The sequence below is a fragment of the Centropristis striata genome, chromosome 3, assembly GCF_030273125.1.
Source record: "Centropristis striata isolate RG_2023a ecotype Rhode Island chromosome 3, C.striata_1.0, whole genome shotgun sequence".
NCBI lineage: Eukaryota > Metazoa > Chordata > Actinopteri > Perciformes > Serranidae > Centropristis > Centropristis striata.
Window position 1 is genome coordinate 18,183,299 of NC_081519.1, and position 23,758 is coordinate 18,207,056.

At 40.4% G+C, this 23,758-nt stretch overlaps 1 protein-coding gene across 1 annotated transcript in view; it reads right to left on the minus strand.

Moving 5' to 3' along the window:
- The window catches only part of cdh4 (cadherin 4, type 1, R-cadherin (retinal)), a 261,145-nt gene that overhangs the window by 94,796 nt on the left and 142,591 nt on the right, over window positions 1–23,758 (minus strand). The window lies entirely within an intron of this gene.

A 23,758-nucleotide genomic window follows, 5' to 3' on the forward strand; every position in this document is an offset into this window, starting at 1 on the left:
TTCACAAAAAGTCCAGGCTGAGCCCCCTTTTGGCTGATAGAAAAAAGAAGATCTTATTGATATCAATGCAATTTCACGTGTTTTTGATCACAATTTTGACATGCAGGAATCCAAATCCACAACAATGGCAGCATGGAAGCACACACAATAAATGGGAAACAATCAGTTTGCCTGTATATAACAAAATAATGCATACTATCATATAGTTTAACCTTTTTTGGATATGTTAAGTACAAAAGAGTCGTAAAATAAAAATGATTATGCCGTCTGTTAGCTCATTCATGGTTTTCACTCCACTGTTTTATGGAGGCAGCACTGCTGAGAGTTCAACCAGGAGTTTGTCGAGGTCAGTCATGTTTTTTGTTGAGTGGTGCACCTGGAACATTTTGAGGTCAAAAGTTCTCCTAAAGGTTCTCCTGCAAAATACAGACCTCCAACTATGACATGAACACAGCAGTGTGAAGTGCATTTGCCGTGTTGGAGGCCAAGCTTGGAAAAAGTTCTGCTACGCACAAAGATACCTGATGCAAAGTAGGGCACAAATTCTAGAGATTACTTTAAAAATACATCATTTTTTTTATAATTAATGAGTTAAAATCACCCTTATGTCGACATAGGGAAAAACAATCGTCGATCGCCACTTCAATGAGTCAAATGCATCTAATGGAAGGATGGTTGGGGTATTGGGGATGTTTGCAGTCTTTCCACTCCACATATGAGTACAGGGCCACAGGGAGACAGGCAGAGAGATGGTGTTGGGCTGCTGAGTGCATCAGTGCAGATTCTCCAGTGACAGCCGACATGAATCTGCCATTACACCATACAAGACACGGCAGAAACTAACAGTCTGAGACAGGATTATTTGGAAAATCCTCTCTTTGCTGAATGTAATCAACACTCAATGCATCATTATCCCATGATTCACAGCGTGATGCAATGGCATGAATGCTGAGAATGACTGATTTGTTGTTTTCAACATGTCTATTTAACACACACACACACACACACACACACACACACACACACACACACACACACACACACACACACACACACAGACACACACCACACACACAGACACAGACACAAACACACACACACACACACACACACACACACACACACACACACACACACCTCGCCTACAAGTTAAAATGCATGTGCTCCTCTGATCTTATCTCACAAACTCTGGCTGCTGATAAAAAGACAAATTGATTTCATTAATCACCCAGGGAACAGATCCCCTGTTATGAGCTATGGCAGCGTGATTTTTCAAAAATCCAGCGTGACGAATTCGGCACAGCAAGCTTTTTATCAAGCCATCTATTTAATTTATCGCCCAGCTTCCTGTCAAAAGCAGCTCCCAAACAACGGGCTAATAAATCGCGAGATCTTTCGGCCACTGCGGCTTAGCGTCACACGAAACAAGGCCGCTTGTTTCCAACCTCTGAGTAATTGCACGCGTAATGGGACGGATGGTAAACACGGTTTTGACAATGTGTGCATCTGTCTGTGTTGACAATCCACATTTTCATCAAAATAATACAGCCCAGTGGAGAGCAGGCCTTATGTGAGCGATAAGCTTTGTGTAAAATGATTGGCTCACTTTGGGGATCATTTATCTAGGCGGGGCGATCTAACATCAGGTTGTGACAATATGTCACAGACCTGCTTGAATTGTCCACTGATGAATTGTGATGGCAGGCATGCATTATGTAAATGACTTCAATTAGCTTGAACTGAGCAGGCTAATTGTTGTCACTTAGACAGGTCTCTTGTGGTGCAGCTGAAGAAGCGAGGCTTAAGGACACTGCTTGTGAATGTGTGTCCCTGCCTGTGTGTGCACAGGCGTAGGAGTGAATTCAAGCGACAGCTAGTTCGTCTGTCCTCTGCTGTTGCATATATTAATTTGGATGTTAATTCCACAATAAAAACCAGAAAGGTCTCTGAGGGTCGGTCTGTTGCCTTGTGTGCTGTGTTGGCGCCAGTTGGCATGGGAACACACATGTGGTCTGTGAGGCATTGCCATTGTGCAGCATTGTTAGAGGAATGTCTTTGATTCTCTGTTAGGGCACAGGGCCACCTCTCAGTTTACCATTCACCGCCTACTCGTGTATAGCTGCGAGGGGGCCGGGACCATGACCCTGATTCCTAATACATCTACTTAGTGTGAAGATATTCATAAATGCTTTGCTATTCATTAAAAATCCTGTTCACAAAGCACATTCAAATCAGGTGGTGGGATCTGATCTGCCATACAGTTAAATGGAGATGAAAGCAGCAGAAAGAGACAACACTGATACTGATAGAAACTATGCGTGTGTGTCTGAGAGGGAGATGGAAGGATAAAAGGAGAAGGCGGGAGAGGCGCATACTGTCGCACACAGGAAAAAAACAAAACAGATGGAGGCAAATTACAAAATATATAAATTAAAACCTTAATTAGAACAATTTTCTTCAAGATACTTTACTTTTAAGACAAGAGGAGCTAATGTGCAAACATAGCAATGGAGATTATTCATTGCTGTCATATCATAATGGAAATAGAACCAGTGAATGAACACTGTTGATTACTAATCTGTGCTTATTTGTTGTTATTGTTCTCTAGTGCATGTAATTTGTTTTGTCATGTCACGCTTGGTAAACTGCAGCATCCCTTTATGTGAAAAATTGAACTTGAAATGAATAAATGAAGACAAGACTTCAAGGTGTTTACTAAGCTGACGGCTCTGAAGGTCAGTAAGTAAACTAGCTGTCCTTCATCAATTCTAAAAAAAAAGTACTCAATGGACTTATGTTCATGGCGTGTTCAGCTCATCTGGAGCAGCAGGACTTAGGAGGAGAGACAGACGAACGAGCTAAGTGCAGGTCTGGCCTTTGGCTATGTGGGACAGCTGACACTGCATAGTCTCTCTACCTGTACTATATATAGTTATTTCACAGCCTGATACTTTGTATATCTCCTGTCTGTATTTATATATGCTCAAATGATAAAAATACACTAACACTGTATAAAAGAGGTGGATGTTACCATCTTGACGTAATCCAATAGTATACAGACTCTGAAGCCTCTAGTTAGGCATTGTGGCCATCGCCATCTTGTCTTTTTGGAGCCAGAAGTGACCATATTTGGACAAGATGGGTGGAGCTGGGAAGGAGGAATGCAGTTTTAAGTGTCAATTTATGGAGCCGGCACATGAATAATGGCCTCAATGAAAAATGCAGTCGGAAGTTGTCCACTGAAATTGGTAACTTATAAGCTATTAAAAACGACTATGGCTTAATGTGTCTTTTAGAATAACCCAACTCTACACAAAGGTAGCTATAAGTGCAGCGATTACGCATTGTTGTGCCTTTATCCTGAGTGACAAGTTGCCAACCTGTCAATCACAAGGTAGCCATCCACGAAAGCAAACTCTGTTTTATCGTCTGTTTTACTCTATATGAGAGCACAATTTTAAAAAGTAACATCATAGGGGTGTCACGTGATCAGCTGGAAAGAGATTGCGACTCAAAGTTTAGCTCCTAGCCCAGCCTTGTCAAATAGTTTGTTTATATGGTTCCAACTCCGACATTTTTACCATTTTATGTTATATAAGATATATAAAGATAGATAAAGTCTCGCGGATATGGAGGACAGAAACCGAAGGTGCCATATTCACGTCATTGGTTTGAAAGATGGGCTGGAAGGCTCTAATACTATTCAATATCTCTCGCGCTCCTTGTTTAAGTGGTTCCCACAACTGGTTCTCCCCGGATTACAGCAACCATGCGGTCAGAGGTCGCCAAGCATTTCATCATGCTATGGATTCAGCACGAGCCAAGACGCTTGATTTTTTCCTGCTCTATCCGGCAACTCTGAAGATCAAGGACGGCACCCAGTATAGAGCATTCACCTCCGCTGCTGAGGACTAGGTGAACCGGGTTGCCTTTCATCCACCTGCTGCAACAGAGATGACCGGCACATCGGACTATACTACGGAAAACGCCGTGGAGGAAGGGCACGATTAAAACATCTGCCTGATGAGCATGTACCTTTGGTTTGTCTTAAATATCCTATTTCTAGTGTTATTACACTGTCATCTACTATGATTACAGAGACTGAATACTATATTGAACTGTTTTATATAGCCTAGGTTAGGTTAACTAGGCATATGTTAACCAGGCCATTATTGCCTGCGATTTTGTGTTTTTTTTTGTTTTTGACGAGAAATGTGTTTATTTTAAAGTTAATTTAATATGGAACCAGTTGCTATTGCAACCAGGTACTTATGGGCTACATGTTCCTTTTTGCTGCCCCATATCCATTCTGGATCACAGACCTACTGTGAGTGTTAGCCCTTTGGCTATGGTTCCCCCCTTTGCCCGCTTTCCCTTTTGTATCACTGTATTGTCTGTTCTTGTTCTGTGTCTTACGTGTTTTGTGTCGAGAGGGACTTAACTTTGGATGCACTATTGTTAGGATTTAACGAGGTAGAGGGCAGTAGCACTGTACTTCTCCATGTATACTTTAATTTAGAGCGAAGCCTTTTTAATAATGGGTGATCTTTCATTTTTAAGTCGGAATTGTGGTGGACTGAATGCCCCTCATAAATGAGCCAGCTCTCTGGGCTTACTAAAAAAGAGAAACATTGACATTGCATTATTACAGGAGACACATTTGCTGCAGACTGATACTGGCCATTTAGCCAATAGATTCTATCACACAATTGCATCTTCCTCAGCGAGCAAAAAAACAAAAGGAGTAGCTATTGTTGTCAAACGGAATCTCCCACTTAAGGTTCTGTCCTCTTGGTCAGATGATACAGGCAGGATTGTGATCTCCGTGATAGAATTTAGTACTAGGAAAATTGCTCTAGTGTCAGCTTATGCGCCTAATGTTTTTAATGGCAACTTCTATAAGACGCTCACCAATCAAATGTTGGAGATGACGGACTGTTCTTTTTTAATGTTGGTGCTGTTTGGGACCCACAAATTGATCGGGCGAACACAAAGGCCACAGGGGAGCAGGTTCAGGCCACAAATGCTCTAAAATCATGGGCCAATAGCTTGAGGCTTATAGATATTTGGCGTGCAGCTAACCCCACCTGTAAGGATTATTCTTTTTTCTCAGGTAGACATAAATCTTTTTTCCAGAATAGATTTTCTTTTTGCATCCCCTCATTTATTTAATTAAATTCATAAAGCTGTGCTACTCCCAATAGCACTATCTGACCATAAAGGGGTCCTCTGTTCCACCACCCTAGGCCGACTGTCTCAACGTGCTGTTAGATGGCGTTTCAATACCTCTTTATTGAATAATGAACCCTATGTCGCACAGTTTGTTTCAGAATTCCAGATATTTGCAGAAATTAATGTTGGCTCTGTAGAAGATCCAAGGATCTTGTGGGACACGATAAAAGGTTTTATTAGGAGCAATACCATACTGTTCTGCTCTAATGCAAATAAAGCTTGGTCACTCCAACTGCAAAACCTCAAAGCTGAATTCACCAGATTAGACTCATTGATGCAAACAAATTTTACTGATCAAATAGCTTTAGAACGATCACAAATCAAGAAAAAAATAAACAACATTCTGAAACGGAAATCTGAATTTCCAATTCATAGAACGAGACAGCGTTATTATTTCCAGGGCGCTAGACCTAGTCGTCTATTTGCCATGATAATTAGATCCAGTGGTCCTGGGACACTTTCTTCTGTCTCAGCATATTGTTTGTTATTTGAAAGAGCACTCATGTGATGGTGCTCTGCCACCCTGTATGATTATTCTGAATAAAAACATTTGACATTTGAAAAAAAAAGTAACATCATACTGTAATGAAGAAGACTTGAAACTAGTGATTGAGAACATAAACTCATTAAGAAAATGTTTATTGAGGTAATAAATCGAGTGAGAAGTAGGGTCATTTCCCCATAGACCTCTATACAACATGACTTCTTTTTGCAACCAGTAGAATCCTCCCTGCTGGCCATTTAAAAAAAAAAATCAGGTTTAAGGCACTTCTACAATCGCTTCACTTTTCAGACCCAGAGGCATCTTCTGGTCAAGACAGACTTTGCAGTCAGATCAGGTTGATCCATTCAGCAGTCACTTCTATAAATGTTTCAGAGTGAAGTGTGTTGTGTCAGTGTGTGGTTGAGACTGGGCTTAAAAACTTATGAGCACATTAATTCCAACCACTTTAAGCTAATAGACCTTATCATCATGTTTGTGTTATATCTGGGTACGGATAGTGTCGCTCAAATGAGTTCTTGATTGATCAACAAAACATCTGATAGGAGACATCAGGATACCACACTAGGTGGCCTTGTTTACCCAGCATGCATTTCTCTGCCAGGGGAGGCTGTAAAGAAAACCCACTGCGTTCAATTTTTCAAGACCTCCCTCTCTGAAGCTTGGACAGCTTTCTGAACATGCAAACAGCATAGACTTCAGAGTGAACTAATGTGTTGAGATGACTACTAAAAAATGAAGTATGTGAGGCTAATGCACTCTATAGGACGGCTGATAGTGTTGTTTCAAACAGCCGCCTCAGCAGTTCAGAACCAGCAAACAGCGTAAACTGTTTGAAAGTAGAAACAATTTTGTGCCTTGCTGGTTATGGTAACAGCCTTCTGACTCAAAGATCTATTACATCAATTGCCTTCTTCTTCTATGAGTGTGTGTGTGTGTGTGTGTGTGTGTGTGTGTGTGTGTGTGTGTGTGTGTGTGTCTGTTTGTGTTTTGCCTTGGCTCCCGTAGAAAACATCAGGGGTATTAAACCACAAGTGTGTGTGAGTGTGTGTTTGCATTCTGTTCTTCTATTTTGCAGCCTAGATAAATGTGTGTGTTCCTCTGCCTCTGTGTCCCTGTGTGAGCTTCTCCAAGTGTGTGTGTATTGTGTGTGTGTGTGTGTGTGTGTGTGTGTGTGTGTGTGTGTGTGTGTGTGTCAGAGTGTGTTCTGTATATTTTAGTACGTCCTGCCATCCACAGCGGTGTTTGGCAGGCTGCTGAGGCTGGTGTCATTCTGCTCGGCTGCTCTTCTCTGGACTCGTACGGCAGAGAACATGCTGTCCAACAGAGCGGCTAGCGCGCCACAGACGCGGCTAAAACAGAGTGGGCAAGCAGCCATGACTGCCGACCACCGAGTTCTCCACGCACACACACACACACACACACACACACACACACACACACACACACACACACAAAGAGAGAGAGAGGGAGAGAGACAGGCTTATGCTTTTTGTCTCTTCCTGCTTGTAAATCCACGACAATACCCCAGAGGAGGCCAAAGCCGCTCTTGTATGGAAACATTACATGTGCATAATGTAGATGGCAGGTAACTGTGCACAGCCTGCTTTGTGCAGCCGCACGGAGCGTGCCTCCCTCATCCCTCTGCATCCGCCTACACCATGTTCACCTGTCGACCGTGCATGCCTCCCCTCTCCTCCCCCGCCATTCTCTCCTCTCCCTGTCATCGTCTCCTTCCTGTTCTCCAGTGCCACAGCTCCCGGTCCGCCTTTACCTCTCACTGTCCTTATCTCCTCCCTCTTTAACCCTCCACCTGTCCTCCTCTATCTTCCTCTCCCTGCAGACTGAGCCACTTCCTCCCCGATGCAAAACCAGGGCAGCCAGTCTGAGCCTAGACATTAAAAATGGGAACCCTGGTGGGTCAGTTATTACATTGTGAAACTGAGCAAAAAACCTCAAAGAGGTGTAAAAAAGACATGACAAAAAAGGTCAAGATTTGCAGGCATTTATACACTTGTTAGCTGGTTTTAGAATGGATTATATGGTTTTGCAGATCATTTTTAAGATTCAGATGGATCTTTTTATAGTCCTGCTTTTATGTAACAACCTTTATTACAGACTTAGCCCTCCTTTTTTTTGCTTTTATACTGCAAGTCTCACCTTGTATTTATTGCTTCAGCTGCCCATTTGATCTATTTTTTATTAATGAAGTGCTTTGTTTTTGTTATTTAAAATGTGAATAAATAAAGATTATATCAGCTACAATGCCTAAAAATAGACATCTAACACATTGTGCTCAAATGGATTGATGTGAGATATAAAACATACCCCAGTTTATGCAGCTGACACAGTTGAACAAAAAGAATGATGTAAAGGACTACTTGGTCAGGTAAATAGGTCCAGACTGCACATATGCAGCTCCTTTTGTTAAGATGCTGTTGATTGCAGTTGTAGCACGGTGCTAAGTAAACATTCCCTCTGGTACCCCGCTGCTTTCCTCAAGCCAACGGGAAAATCAACGCCACCCACTCAATTTGCAAATAACAGTATTTTTGCCAGGCTGAGGCTGTGATAGACAGCAGTGCGGAGCCAACTGACGAGCAAACAAACCAACTAAAGAACATACTGTATGTAAGAAACTGTTGCGATATCTCAGCGTGACTTTTATTTTGTGTGCGTGTTGCAGGTCATTTGACAGGTCATCATTATTTGCCCATTCTTCATCACGGTTTCATTTTAACTGACAAATCTGATTTCACTCACCAGAATAAGTTGAATTATCATTTTAATCATAAACTGAGTCAAATGTAGTTATGTAAAACAAATTATAAACTAATATAGAGATAAGATCCTTGACTTCCACATGAAAACTCTGCTGGCTTAAAAAAATGGAGTCCTGTGAAAAGCCAGGGCTTTCTCCAAAACTAGGGATGCACAATAAATATTAGGGCGATAATTTACTGGCTGAGAGAAATTATTATTCTGAGGATTAAATTATAGCCAATAAATAGAGTCGATCATGTGAAGCAAAATTGCTTTCATTAACTGCAACATCTCAACACTCTGATACAGTATAGGTAGTGGTATGCACCTTTAAAGTTTGTTTGCAACCATCCAATAAATGTCTATAAAATTTGATTTGACAGATTATGTGAACATATTTCATATAATTATTATATATATTATATAAAGTGCCTTAAAAAAAGCTATTATTACAACCTATGTTTATGACGTTTCTTTATGAAAAAAATATAATACACACAAACCAAATCTCTCTACAAAAACCCCTTCCCTTAACACAGTACCTCTAACAGCACAGTCTCAGTTCACAACCATGTTGGGATATCAAAGTCATAAATAACGGGGGAGAAAAAAAATAGTAAAATAAATCAATACAGACAATAAAGCCTCCCCACAGCATTAAGCCAACAATCCTTGGTCTAGGAAGTTGCAGTATATTGGATACTCTCATCAAAGAGTCCATATGATCAAATATACCAGTTTTACCTCTAGACCAGAGATCCAATCTAATTCTTTATTGAAAACTAAATTTAACTTTCAAACTACTTTCACCCAGATATCCTGAATAAGTACACCGGTCCATATAGTGTGTCGAAAAATATACAGCTCTGACTTCTTTGTGTTCATCTAATTTCTGAGGTGTGGGGATATCTGAACACAATGCAGCAACCTGAACTCTACATCCTTTGCTCCGTGCATATGGACATATTGTCAGCATGCTCTATCTCCACCCCAAGGCTCTGAGCACACATTAGAGAGACTGCACTTTTTATTTGACCTGTCGTCTTATTATAAACCTATTGCTGTGGATTTTATTAAATAAATGCTCAACTGTTGACTTTTCCAGATTAAATTTACATTTGATTAAACTTGTAACTTGTAGGAACCTAAACAGGTAGTTAAGTGTTCAATCTTAGTTCATTAAATGGCTTCATTCTGTCTCCTTTAAATGAGTCAAATACATGAACATTTGAAGAGTCAGGCCTGTTCTTTGTCTTTTTTTTGTGTTAACAATGTTAACAATTTGTTAGCTGGTCGCATTACCCGGTCGCAGTAGCCAGTCACATTAGCCGGTCGCCGGTCAGTAGCGACGGCACAAAGGTCAACCAGAAAAGTGGCCGTATTAACCCGCTGAAACGACGCATATCGCCACCAAGTGTTGAGGAGGAGGACACAGTTATTTGATTTTCTCAGTTGCATGTAAACTGGGACAAGGACAGAAGTCCTATTAGACGCCAATATCGATTTCTAAGCATATCTCGATTAAATGTATGTCCTGAATGGTGATGTCAGTTAGGTTTGGTTCTTTGCAGGGCCCAAAGTGGACCAGTACTTCTACATGTTACTTTTTGGTGTATCATGATTTTTTCATGCAGACATCCACTTCTCACAAGCAGCCAGAACTCTTTTCTGTCTTATATCAGGCTCTCTGGGCAGTTTATATGGCCTTAAATAAACTGCAGTATTTAAAGTACATTTTGCAGTGGCTTGACATCGCTGCTTCATAATTTTATGAAATGTCATGACATGGCAGTTGCATGACTCTGTGCAGCTGTCTGCTCCACGGAACTCAAAAGAATGGTCTTACCCTCTCTCTCCACTTCTCTTTAATTGAATATATGTCCCAAAGGATTATAAAATTATCTCTTTTTGTTTCATTTTTGTTTTAGACAACATCCAAACTTCCTCATGAATCAGGATTTTACTGTACGAGCACAGCTTGATGGGCCTCTTGGTCCTGTTGTTTTAGTTACATTCTTTTGATTCTTTTGGAAGAAGTGTATTTCTGTCCACCCTTTACAAACTGTAGTGCAGTGGGTGCTGACAGACTTCATGGTGCATTCAGGTGCACTTCTCAAATAAAATCATTTTAATTTAAAAGCAATACAGAACAGGCTTATTGCATTATAATATATTTATATATTAGTATTAGTATAATAAATTATATATTTATGCCTTGAGTTCACCTGGAGCCTGAATTATAAAAAATCCTTATCATACTTCCGTCTCTTTAACGTCAGCTTTCAGACAAGAAACTGTCTTGTTCCCAGTTTGACTAACAAACATTTCAAAATGTTCTCATTTAACTAAAAGGTTTTGATGAATTTAAACAACCCACAAAAGTGCATTTAATCCTCCAGTGTAAGTCTAAACATGAAGAAAAACTAAACACGCCAGGTTTTCACCTGACATCAACATTATAACAGCAAGATACATTTTGAGTTGTTATATTCTTTCCCCCCCATAAGAAACGAGAAAAGTTTACACCTTTCAGTGGGCGGTGAAGTAACTGCAGTGGAGCGGGCGTGATTGGCAAGTAAAAATGTAAAATCTATTTCCAGACATCGTGATTTATCACAACTTAAGTGCACCGTCTAGTGAATCTGTAGTCAAACCTGAGGCGCCCCATGCAGTACATCCACAACCCTTGAAACTCTTTTGAAATGCGGCCCACTGTGCCCCCACAGGAATGCTTATAACTAATTCAATTTACATGCTGCTGTTTTTAAAACACTGCAGGTACAATGTGACTTTCCTGAAAAGGCTTTTTTTTTGCCGCAGTTGGAAATGAATTTCTCTGCCTCTGCAGTTCTCTGTTTTAACAAAAGCCCACACAGTTCCCTCTGACAGCTCGCTCTCACAAAAGGAAACCACTGCGACTCAAGTGTGCGTGTGTGTGTGTCGCCGTGTGTGCTTATGCATGCGAGGGACCCAGAGTGAGAGAGATAAAGAGACGGAGCGATAAAGAGAGAGAAGAGGGACATTGGAGTGGGAGTGTGTGACACCAGCTCTTTGCATATACGATTATTACAGCTGATGTATAAATGGGTATGGGTGTCACTGACTCCCTGTGCTCATCATAGGCGTGTGTGTGTGTGTGTGTGTGTGTGTGTGTGTGGGAGAGAAAGTGCTGTCATCCTGCATTTGTGTGCGTCAGTGTTCATGTTTCACTTTTTTAAACACGCACCGCTTGTTATCTGCTGCACTCATGGTGCCGAATGAAACCTTGTCACATTGTTAGTACGATGTTATGTCGACACGGCCAACATCCGCCCACAACCCCGCCGCCTTCGCCCCATCACACCTTTGTTTTGCTTCTGTCACCGCCCTCGTTCTGCAGGTATGGCGGTAAAAGCAGGCCCTGTCAGGATGCAGACAGAGTCTTTACACTGCAGATCTGTCTGTAATGTAACCACACACATACATGTTGTGTGGGCCACGCGCTCTGTGGGGGTTTCTCAAAGGTTGTCACGGCATCTCAATGGATTACCAAGATTTTCTCACAGATATTTGTTTTTCTCTGCAAACCACCTCACTTGCACATCATCTCATTACAAGCTTTGCTCCACATTACAGCTCCAATCTCTGCGTTGTTGCAGTGCTGTCCGTGTGAACGCTTTTTTTTTTTTTTTTGCACATCCCCGGCCCTCCCTCTTATCTCTGCATTAGCCTCCTCTCGTGGGCATGGGCATGAGGAGGCTTGAGGAATGAGAAAGGGGAAAGAGGCAAGATAAAGAAGGAGAGCGGGAGCAAAGCAGAGCGGATGCAATTAAAAGACTGGGTCACAGATCGCAGTGCCAGGCGTCAGTGTGATTAATACACCACCATTCAGCCCAGGAGCTTTTCTCCTCTCTCTGTGTGGATGTGTGCATGTACAGTGTGTGTATGTGTGGGGTGTTGTTTGTGGAGCTGTTATCCTCCAAGCGTACCGCAGCTAGGGGGCGCCAGTGTGTCTCAGTGCATGGTTCACTCAGGTGTGCCTGGATTCACAGTCAGGAGTCTTGGTGACCTCAACAGACAGGTCCTAAGAAATGACCTGACCCTGTCTGACCTCGTAGTTTGTTCAGGAGACCAAATAGTCTAACATCCAAGTTAAGAGACTTTTTTTTTCATTCTTTCTATTACAAAAAGAGAAAACATGGAAGTAATATTCCCAAATGCCCCTGCATTTTTCCAAATTTGGGGACAAATATGAACTCCACATGCTTGACATATTAGTGTATATTTAGATATACTATATTTTCCCGAAGGCACATTTAAAGGTTTCTGAATGCAGGCTGTGTGCATTTCTCTGTGGGTTGTTTGTTTATACACCAACCCAGTATTTATACAGCACCTAGACCTGCTTTATTTTACAAAAAAGAAAAATGGAAATCTCACTTCACTTTACTTTGCAATACGGGACCTTTAAAACTTCTAAAAGAAGAACCATTTAAAAGTAGACAAACTTAAAAAGCTGCATACAAAATGTTGGTAAACTTTTCAGGTTCACACTCTGGTGAACTTTAACAAACACCCACTATTCTTGGATTTTTTTTTTGCATGCCATTTGGCTGACCATCTCCTCAGCAGCTACCCACTAATTTCAGACCACGCCAAGTCAGTGAAACCTGGCGTCTGATCAATCCACCGTCTGCACCGGACTCGCATCAAGGCAAGAAACAACGCCTTGAAAATTCCCCCAATTGAGCTGGTGCCCCCTGCTCCATTTTTATGCTAATGAGAAATGTTGCTTTTTGAAACACAGCAATCTGCACAAACATATCAACTGGTTCTTTTATTTTATTTCTTTCATCTGGCTCCCACTCGCCAGACCTTGCCTTCAAGGCTTCCCCTTCGATTTAGCATGAGCAGAGAAGGAGCGGCGCTTTATCACAGCAATATCTTTTTTAAGGAGGTGAAGTGAAGAAACTGCCTCAAGGCTACACACTGTCTGTTATCTCCCAGTACAATATAATAATTTCACATAGCCCAAAGCGGGGTGGTGGGACCTCAGCTGAGCCAAGAGACAAAGAGGGGAACATGAGCAAACTAGGGGCAAGGATCAGGGGACAAAGGGGACTTACATCCGTGACTTTCACTCAACCGTATAATGACTGTAATGAAAACCTATTACTCTCAAGTAAGGATTTCTTTTTTTTCCTGCTATGAATCACACACCTACTGCACACAATGTACAATGTAGAATAGGGCTGGATTTGAGTCCCAATAAACTCTTCTGGAAAGCTCAAATAAATATGTTCTACATGAAATTGGTTGTTATTATTCAGAAAAAAAAGAAAAAATATGATTGACGTGTCTGTGCGTCATATCATTGTTGAAGGCCACAAGATGAAAATGCCCATTCTGTTTGCAACACAGGACTTTGATTCCACTAACTATGTATTTCATTTACTACAGAGTATTGAAAAGTGATTGCTATTCTCTGTAGTCAACCCCCGGTCAGCGCTCGTCAAGGTAGCTGTAAGCGCCACGCGTGTGAGTTGTGTAGGTGTGTGTGTGTGTGTGTGTGTGTGTGTGTGTGTGTGAGAGAGAGGAGGGGTGCGTGGGCGGCGGTAGGACTCTTACATTGAAAGTTTCTGTGAGTTATGAAGCTACTCAGAGTGCTGCTTTGGCTGCTAGATTTCTTTTAAAAAACAGGCAACATGTCCATCAAAATGAATCTTACAATATGTAGGTTTAAGCTTTTCCATCATTGATTCCCATAAAAAATGCAGTAAAATGAAATAAATGCAAAACAGAATTGCATTCTGGAATCATTCCATGTTTTTTTACCTCTTTTTATTAAACGATTGTCACAATGTGTTTTATTATTGACAGATAAAGTGTATATCTTTTCAAAACTTTATAAATCAATCTCTTCCAAACATATCACAATGAAAATGAAACCACAATTAATAGAGAACTGTGTCTGAAAAAACTTTATGGGTGACTGCGTAGTTACTATTTCCAATGCAAAACATAATTTTTGATTTATAAAGACTTTTTTTCAGATTCTGATTGTTCAGTGTCCTGGAATTAATGAGGATTTGAAATAAAATTCATAAAGAATTATATCCTAATATAAATCAATTTGATGCTTTGAAGGTACAGCAATTGCATTGTCTATAAATATTAGGTTAGCATGTCTCTGTTGTGCATACAGAGACAGAGACAGATACTTTTGTTGGTTAAACAGATACAGAGACAGATAATGATGTCTCCATACGCCTCTAATAGAGAACACACTCCAGGTCTGCAATCCTGGTTACACTTTTATCACAACTGACACAGTGCAGGGGTGTTCTGGCCTAGTGAGTAAATGAGTCCAGTTACAGTACATCAGGCAGTGCTCAGCTTGTGTCCAGTGTTTATGACTCCAGCACCTCTTAGCTGGTTATTTTTAGCTGCTCTTGATTACCCTAGAGACTGGCCTTAATAAATAGTATAAGAGTAAAAACAGGCTTCCTCCCCCTGCCTCTCCTCCTCATCCTCAGAGAAAGCAAAGACTCACTCTCAAGGTAATCAGCTTTTAATTTTCTCCCCCTCTCCTCTTCCGCTCTCTCATTTTATCTCTCAGCTCTCGCTCGCTCACCGAGCAGACCAGCAATCCTTTCTTCTCCCTGATTCTTTTCATTCTTCTCTCCATCTTTTTACTCTTCTCGTGTTATTTGCATAAAAGTGTTTGCATCCTTCCCTGGTGATTGTTTAACTGCTGTGTTCAGCATCTTGATTTGATTCTCTACAATTGGCCTAATTAGCATTACAAATAATACACTTAGAGAAGAACAGAAATATCTGTTATGCCTGACAGACTCATTTCAGAGAACGGAGGCCAGTGGAAAAAGCAACAGTGCGGGATAAAAGGTGTATCGCTGCCTCTCTATAATAAAGTGTCCTACGTTCTCTACATTTATGCAAATCAATGAATGGCGTGTTTGCTTTAGCTGAGTAAAAAAGCAGTGGCTGACAATGCCAACATATTGGATGTGATAAAAAGGTGTAATCACAACAAGAAACGTACCTCTCATCTTCTCCTGCCCTCCCTCTCTCCAGCCCAGATCATGTCTTCTAAAGCCAATGATTAGACCTAAGACAGATCTCCTTCATTATCCGTCACTCTCATCCATTTCTCTCTAATCCTGTCTCTACTCCCAAGCCCCCTGGGGCAAGCGATAGGCCAGGGCCAGCCATTAGTCTCCAGGCCCGATACAAGGCACAAAACTCATCTGTATTTTCCCTAGGAGGAGATCAAGGTTATCTCAGAGGTCAGCTACTCAGACTGATATCACACACGCATAATTACTATGCTGCTTCTTCTTTTCTTTTTTCATTCTTCATTACTTCCATGAAGGAGGTTTTGGGTTTGTTTGTGTGTTTGTCAGCAGGGTTATGAAACAACTACTGGCCTGATTTTCATGAAGCTTGGTGGAAGGGTTTAGCATGGCCAAGGAAGAACCTAATATACTTTTGTGCAGATTGAAATCATAGGAAGGATAGACAACTCTTTTTCAAAAAAGTTACAATCTCAAAGTTTCATTCTCTTTGGCGGCACCTCTGGTGAGAAGCTGTAACTGTGCATCGTTTGTTGGCAAACTAAGGCTGGTGAATTTATTAATATCAGCTCTTTTTTATGAACCTTGTAACTGGCGAGGCTAAAGGGTTGTGACCACAGTATTGACAGTGTGTATGTGTGTGTATGTTTCGGTGCGTGGGAGCAGATTATTAAAGGTGCAATGTGTACAATGTGAGCAGATTTCCTCCTTGTGCAAGAACTGCATGATTTACTAAAAACATCAAACTTTTTCATGTTCTTTTGATAATGTTAGTGCATTTTAGTAATGTTTTAAATAAGAAATCTGTGTTAACTCAATTGGTGGTAGAGAGTGAATTAACAGATATTTATTTCAATAAAAACCTTCAAGATTATAACTTTAATATTGCGAGATAGGACATGGCCTTGTCTTTCAAAGCCCATCTGTGCTTTTCAAAGGCCGTTCTTGTTTGGGTATGTACTTGCCGTTTAAAGACCGATCTTTGCCTTTTATACCCAGAAGGCCATCTTTTACAGCAAGAAGACTGAGATGGGAACATGCAGCCACAATGATGTTTAAGTAATTGTTAATTCTGATTCCTGCCATCTGAAGCTGTAAAGGTCATTCTACTGATCAATAAGCCAACTTTATTGGTCTCATCATTGTCTAGCTGCTAGACTCTAGCAGCATACAAAAGGCTGTTCAGGTTGGCCTCCAGTGAGCCAAGTGGACAATGTTCATCAGAAGAGCACAGTGTACAACAGACTACAGGGACAGATTGTTGTGAGTCGGATGCTGATGTTGTCATCATGAAGATAATTGCTTCTCCAACTAGTAGCCTTGAGCCATAAGGCATAGTGTTAAAGTAAAAACAGGAATCAATGCACACTGCTTCAGGCAAGAACAGAAACATTTTACATTAAGTGTCAAACACACTAAAGCTGAGTTAGAGGAATGGAATGAAATGGATGCTGCAAAAATGTCAGTGAACAAGCGTAGTAAAGAAGAGGAAACAATAACATAACTATAAAAAAGGAATAAAAGAGACAATTCATGAATAATTAGTATACCTTATATCAATAAGTAAAGAATCCACATTGTTAAAGCTGCATTATTGATTTTTTGCTGCAGCTTGGGGGCAGGGAAACTAGCTTATAAAGTAGATAAAGTGACTGTGTGTGCATACAGTTGACAATTTACACAGCCAGCAGACACACAGCGCCATTATCATTCATTTAGAGTCGTGTGTCTGGCCACCTGATGTGAGTTAGTCCAATATTCAATCTTATTTTAGCGCTGTTTTAGTCTTCAGTCATCAACCCCTGAGGGAAATAATTGGCTGTTAGTTGCTGAATGCTCCATTACCTTCACCAGCTAGTTGCTAACTGTCTGGGGTTTGGTTTGGTTTGTTATTATAAAAAGATCTATCTGTACACAACATTCAGAAAATGTACATGCACCTTACATGTGAGTCTCTCCCTCTGGTGTAAGTATTTGATGACCTGGGAATGAGAATGGGTTGTTAAAACTGTTGGCCCTCCCCATTCAGTATGAAGGACATTCATACTGATTCCACAACAGCGTAATATTGGCCCAGTGTTGCCAATTTAGTGACTTTGTTGCGATATTTAGCCACATTTCAGACCCCCCTAGTGACTAGCGACCAATCTAGCGACTTTTGCTGGTGTTACTGGAGACTTTTGGAGACTCGTTCCTACTCTTCTCGTCTAGTCCCCGAAAGGGGCTAGTGACTCACTGCCACTCTGTGCTGCTTTGACTTCTGTTGGAGATTGCTGCTCATATGGAGGTTAGCTGCTGATAACATCTGCGCCCTGGTAAGGACAGTTAACGGTTGCTGATGAGCAGGACTCTCTCGCAGAAGCCAGGTCATCCCAGTAAGTACGAGCAAACCATGTAGCTATCTAATCCCCAGTGCTTCTGTTAGCTCTGTGATGTCAGCAATAGGTTTCCGAAGAGCGGAAATAAAGCTACAAGTGGCACTTCCCCATGACTTCACTGTTCAGCAGCGGATGCCGCTTGGTCACATCTGACGCGAAAGCCGGGTGAAGCCATTCCGATCAATCAAACTCTAGTTAAAGCTGTGTGGAGGCATTCCCAGCCACACTGTATTTTACAGTATGGTATATCGTATACAGTAAATATACAGAATATTGCACTGTAACTAGCAGCACATGGTAAATGTAGGCTAGCATTCATCTGTACCACTGTAACACCATGCTGTTGCTGAAATATTTCATCCTGTGTAAGTAGCCTTTACACAGTCCCAGTCTGAGATATGCGTAGGTACTTGAATAAAAAGGAGCTTTTAAGATCGGAGCTGTCTTTTAAAAGCAACAAAGTCTGAGTTTCTTTTAACAGCTATTTGCTTTGAAGTCACCCTAGCCTGTTCCAGAAAATCAATTAAAAACATGACTAATACATTTGCACCTAACATTTTCCACTTTTCCTCTTTAGAGCGTTTGATGTCCCCCACTGCCTAAATGCTGAGATCACAGAGATAGTGACGGGAGGTTTGCAACGAAGACCCTTTCGCACTTATTTGCTGCTTCAAGCTCCAACCTAAACTGAAATGAAATAATGAAGAATATCAGTGGACTCATGCTGTGCTGCTTTTCACACAACACTCGACAGCCCGCCTCAAAGGCCCATTAGACAAATGGTAAAGTATTATGCCCTGTGAATGTCCTCTTTGGTCTCTCTGCCCTGCAAAAGCAGTTTCCTGTTGGATGACTTGTAAATAATCCAATGCAAGTGTCTTTGTTCCTCCACCACTCTGCCCCTTCTTATATTCCCTATATAAGTCGCCTGGTGACAGCTATCACAGAGATCTGCAGTGGTCCTTAATACGAGCATACCGCTGTCCCTTAAGTGGGCAGTACTAAGCCTCATTGTCTGCTATAGATGTAGGAAGCACAATGGGAGAGGCTGAATCTCTATGCCTGACTATCTACCGGGGGGAATGGGAGGTCGGTCTCCCTGGGCCGTGGCGCCAAAACCATTATTCTTATCACTGCAGGACAACTCACCGCAGGGCAGAAAAAACCCTTCTGAAAGGTCAAATGAGTGTGTCTCTCAGTGTGTGTTTACCCCCTCCCCGCCCCGCCTCACTCACTCCACACATTTCTGTATTTCTCATTAACTGATAATACATCACTCATGACCTTGTGATAAAAATATATTAGCTGGAGACAAGTCATTAATCTATAAAGAATCAGGCTGTTTAGGTTATCAGGTGAGAATGGGTATACGTGTTATCGCACAAGTAATGGGAATAGGCTTAATTGCCCTTCTTAAACGAGTCATATAGTGGAAGTGGTGTATGTGTGGTCTTTGGGAGGAAAGTTGAGTCTGTGACGTTTGGCTGTCATCAAGCGATGTGGTTTAGCATTGGCGGTCGTGCAGTTGTCCGCTAACCAACTGGGACAGAATGTACTGTACGAAGACTAGCTTCAACTAGCACCATCATTGGTGCTTATGCAGATAGAAACTATCCGTTTTGTCATATCATCAGCAGCCATAATCCATGAATTTGTCAAATAAATCCATGAATTGGCCAATAGCTGCAATATGAAATAATAATAATAATAATAATAATAATAATAATGATAATAATAATAATAATTTATTTATAGAGCACTTTTCAACACTAGTTAAAACAGACATGAAACAACAGATAAAAAATAATGTTAGAGAAGGACATAGTTCTGTGCAATTAAAGACAGTTCAAGGGAAGGTAAAGATGTACCACATATTAAATTAGCTAGCTAGCTAGCAAGTTTACCAACAGGGAAAGGTCATTTGAAAATTCAAGCTACCACTGTGTGCTAGTGCAAAAATAGGGTTTAAAGTGAGAAACTAACTAAATTATAAATTAAATGTTTTGCAATAATTAAAAATAATCATGAAAACTCTTAGGGTAACATGCTCAACCAAGCTTGTGTAGTAACAGAAGTGGGTTACACTGGGGCTGTCAAAGTGAATGCGATAATAACACGTTAACACATACATATCCCATTTAATGGCATTCATTTTTTAAAACATTTTTTTACTGGTAAGTCAGTAAGCGATGCAGCGGTAATATTGTGGATGACGAGCAGTTATCTGTAGTTACTCTTGATTAAGTCGTCAAGGTACATTTAGAACAGATAAAAATGTGTGATTAATTGTGAGTTAACTATGGACAATGATGCAATTAATTGCGATTAATTATTTTAAACAACTGATGGCCCATATTTTTTGGTACTATTTGTGTATAAATCATATGTATATATATATATATATATATATATGTATATATATATATGTATATATATATATATATATATATAGTATATATATATATATATATATATATACATACATAGCCTACATACATACATATATTATATATGTATATATATATATATATATATATATATATACTAAAAATATCCACTCAAAATATCCACTCAGGTAATATAATCAAACCTTACATGAAAGCCTGTCATCCTTTGGCTCAGACAGTGCAGTAGTGAGGGCTGTATGTGGGCTGTGATGAGAGGATGCACTGTGCATGCAGAGGTCTATTTGCTGAATTGAATTCCTATTTAATGGGCAGCTGGCAAATTAACTGAACATGTAATAGGGATGTGCTGCTGAATGCAGTGCATGGTTACAAATGAAATGGGCATACTTTAAATCCAAACATATGGTATTGCTTTTTATGTGCATTTCTCCCAAAATAAGGTCAGTATGAAAAAGTACACTTTTTAAATTTTCCTTGAAAAAATCTCTAGAATTGTACAAGAAATTATGCATTTGCATTTACAGTTCAGTGTCAGATTTGACACACTGCAACACACACATACCCTAGAAAAAAAAGGTAATTATTTAATTGACTTTGCAATATAATATGATAGAAGAAAAAGAAGCCTCTTCAGCCTTAACACATTGTTATAAATCCAGTAAATCCAATGCTAACCACGTTGTTGTGCTGGAAGGCCTTATTGACCACCACTTTTCTGGTGTTAAAAGAATTCTTTGATGTAAGTCCACCGCAGTGTTTGGGCCTAATCTTCTGCCTATAAGCAGGCAACAGTGCTGCTGTTACACGGATTACCATTTTTATAAACAACAAGAAAAACTCCAAAGATAAACTGTCAGCCCTCCAGGATAACCACAAGACAGTACCCATCTTCAGACAGATATATTTGAACAAAAGACATGTTCAAGCTTCATCCAAACCTAGGAGGCAAACCAGAACTGTCTAACAGAAGAGGGCAGATCAAAAAAAGGAACAAGGCGCTGTAATAGGTGAAAAGCTGTTGAATACAATATGTTTTCAACAACATGTATTCTCAGAATTATTCTTTTTTCTATCTAATCTTATCTGACACAACTAACATATTTCAGATCCTTGGGAGATTATTCCACCACTCTCTAATTTTCCCTACCTGATACATTATAAATTGCAGTCTAAAATTAGTAGAGTAATGTTTTATTCTTTCTTGAAGTAGCTGGAAACACTGTGTTTCTAACACACAAAGAAAGGGAAAGAAGCAAAAAGTGATTTGTATTAAGTAAAATATGTTTAATCATTCCCGGTATTATTCTTCAATAATTAAATATGGTCTATAATAACACAGAACCATTATCACTCCCATTACAAACAATTAAAATACACCATCCATTCTGTCGATTTGGCAACCAAAGGCTGATGGCTGGTTGCCAGCCTGGCAAACCGCTTCAAAAATTTACTCTAGGGCCCTGGAGAGGTTGGCTAAATTTTGTTTTCACTCAATCTAAAGCTTGAGAATCTAAGAGCCAACCACAAATAACTGTAGTGAATACACAAAACAAAAGCACACCAAGGGTCCGTCTCCCAAAGCAGGATTATTAAATTAGCAGTTTAAGCGCACCGGATACGAGGCGGAAAAGCTCTTTTTATTTCAGTCTTTGGTCAGGTTTCGGAGTTTAGGGTTTTACTTTATTGAACTAACATGATTATCCTGCTCCTTAAGACATGCCCCACTTAATGAATGAAGAAAGAAAGAAACACATTGGCTATGTGTGCAGGATCAAACGCAGCTTTAAAACAAAGATTAAATGTAAACTGTTTTGGAAGCGGCAATGGTAACTAAACAGTTATATGTGAAAGCCAAAGGATGTGTGTGCAATGCAAGTTAATCTATAGCAAATCTACAAGAGCTGGCACAAAAATGTCAGTATTTCAAGACATACCAATCTTTTAAGGTACTTCCACAGCCCTGTTAGATAAACTCTCCTTCCCCTATATCAGTTCCAAATGTACAATACTATTCATTATATAAAAGTGGATACAACTGAACTGTCAATGTAGATCGGCTTGTACAGCAAATGTGATACTACTACTGGCACAACTTCTTTAGCTAACTATTTTAACCATTGATCCATTTGGCTACTTTTGGCTTATCATTTCAACCATTTACTCATTCATTCATTCATTCTCCTTAACCGATTATCCGCACTCAGGTTGCGGTGGGCTGAAGCCGATCCCAGCTGACATTGGGTGAGAAAGCCTGGACAGGTCTCCAGACTATTGCAGGGCTGACACAAAAAGACAGACAATCACGCTCTCATTCACTCCTACGGGTTTCTGGACTGTGGGAGGAAGGTGTAGTACACGGGGAGAACATGCAAACTCCACACAGAAGGCTGGAGTCGAACCGACGACCCTCTTGCTGTGAGGCAAGAGTGCTTAGAGTGTTAACCACTAGACCACCGTAAAGCCTCTTCAACCATTTATCCTTTACTTTAATCTTAATATTTAATCTATTTATCAAATAAATGTTTTTTCATGGATTTTAGTTAACTGTTCAGTCGGTACTTTAAGCCAACAATTTATCCATTTTCGATTTAGCACTTTTGGCTGTTTAATTCTGAAACATAAACATGAAGTGTTCAGGTGTTACAGCTGAGCTGATGTATTTTTTAATTGAATCATAATTGCTGTGTTTTCAAATTAATGTAGTCATTCTGCAATCTTTCCACATATCCCTGGCAGCAGCAGAATCACCCTCTGAGGTACCCTGGTGGGGAATTACTGATCTAATAAGGTTTTCAGTACTGCAGCAGGAAGTCTATCCTCTTTTCTGATCATCACCTGGATGAACACATACTGACCTGCTCTGTTGTTGTGTCATTCACAAAGTACTTCCTACAGTTTGCAAACACTCCACATGCTCACAAGCCTTCAGGGTGAAAATACATATTGAGCGAAAATAAAAATATCAGGCAATAAATTTGAGTGTGAAAATTATATTTAAACCTGCAAATCACCATGTAAACAAAGTCTGTGATGGAGGAATGTGTTGAATAGAGTAAGCCGTGCTGCAATCACAGCTTCAGGCTTTCAAATACCAAATTAATTGCTAAGATTTTATTTCCACGCCAAATTCATGTCTGACTTTGTTGCCAGCATCAATTTGTCGGTGTAGGTGTTAAACTTTCCAAATGGTGGGTATTTTTCAGGCGCTGAGCCTACAGTATGTCAGCTAGCCAACAGCATTGCTTGTGTCATGCGCTACAGCACGCTAACCTATAACGTATGCTTGGACTTGAGCTGTCTGCTATGCATAAATCTCTACCGTGCCACAGGCAGAGAGGTGACAGAGAGGCAGATGAGGACATCCAGTGCAGTATGAAGGATGGTGGCAGCCGTTCCCCCAGG